The sequence below is a fragment of the Callorhinus ursinus genome, unplaced genomic scaffold, assembly GCF_003265705.2.
Source record: "Callorhinus ursinus isolate GAN/ISIS: 27379988/994484 unplaced genomic scaffold, GSC_fseal_2.0 scaffold11, whole genome shotgun sequence".
Taxonomy (NCBI): Eukaryota; Metazoa; Chordata; class Mammalia; order Carnivora; family Otariidae; genus Callorhinus; species Callorhinus ursinus.
The window spans coordinates 39,447,442-39,448,059 of NW_027397073.1; the positions used below are offsets into that span (position 1 = coordinate 39,447,442).

Below are 618 nucleotides of genomic sequence, written 5' to 3' on the forward strand. Positions count from 1 at the left end.
GTGTTGTATGAAAGGAGACAAGGTTAGCACTCCCCAGACAAGGAAGGAAGAAGACCTCAGGCCTGACAACACACATACTGTTAAGGCATGGCCACCTACTTTGTGGCATCTAACTATTATTTGTTTTTTGTTTTTTTTCTAACTATCTTTTTTTTAAGAAACAAAACAAATGAGGGGCCCCTGGATGGTGCAGTCAGTTAAGCATTAAGAGAGTGGGAGAGAGTACAAGCAGGGGGAGCAACAGAGGGACAGCGAGAATTAGGCTCCCCCTTGAGCAAGGAGCCCAGTGCGGGTCTTGACCCCAGGACCCCGACTACGACTGGAACAGAAGGTAAACGTCTAACCAACTGAGCCACCCAGGCACCCCATTCTTGCCATTTTAAACATTGGGCTGATTCATTTGGTAGAGAGTGTAAACACTATGGGACACAAACCAGATATAGAGCTGGCTTATAGTAAAAAGGCTTAAGAATTTTTATTTAAATAGTAACAAAAGAAATTATAATATAATCTGAACACTATAAACCATGTATCAGTTATCAAATGGTCAAGGAGTAACCTTGCACTGATTATCTTGGTAAATCCTGGCATAGGTCTAAAATGTGTGGTTTTCTACTA

At 41.7% G+C, this 618-nt stretch overlaps 1 non-coding gene across 1 annotated transcript; it reads left to right on the plus strand.

Annotated features, from left to right (window-relative positions):
• On the plus strand, positions 1–125 carry LOC112835383 (U6atac minor spliceosomal RNA). Its single transcript, XR_003211198.1, has one exon. It is a non-coding gene; the product is annotated as a U6atac minor spliceosomal RNA (small nuclear RNA).
• Positions 126–618: the final 493 nt, after the last annotated feature.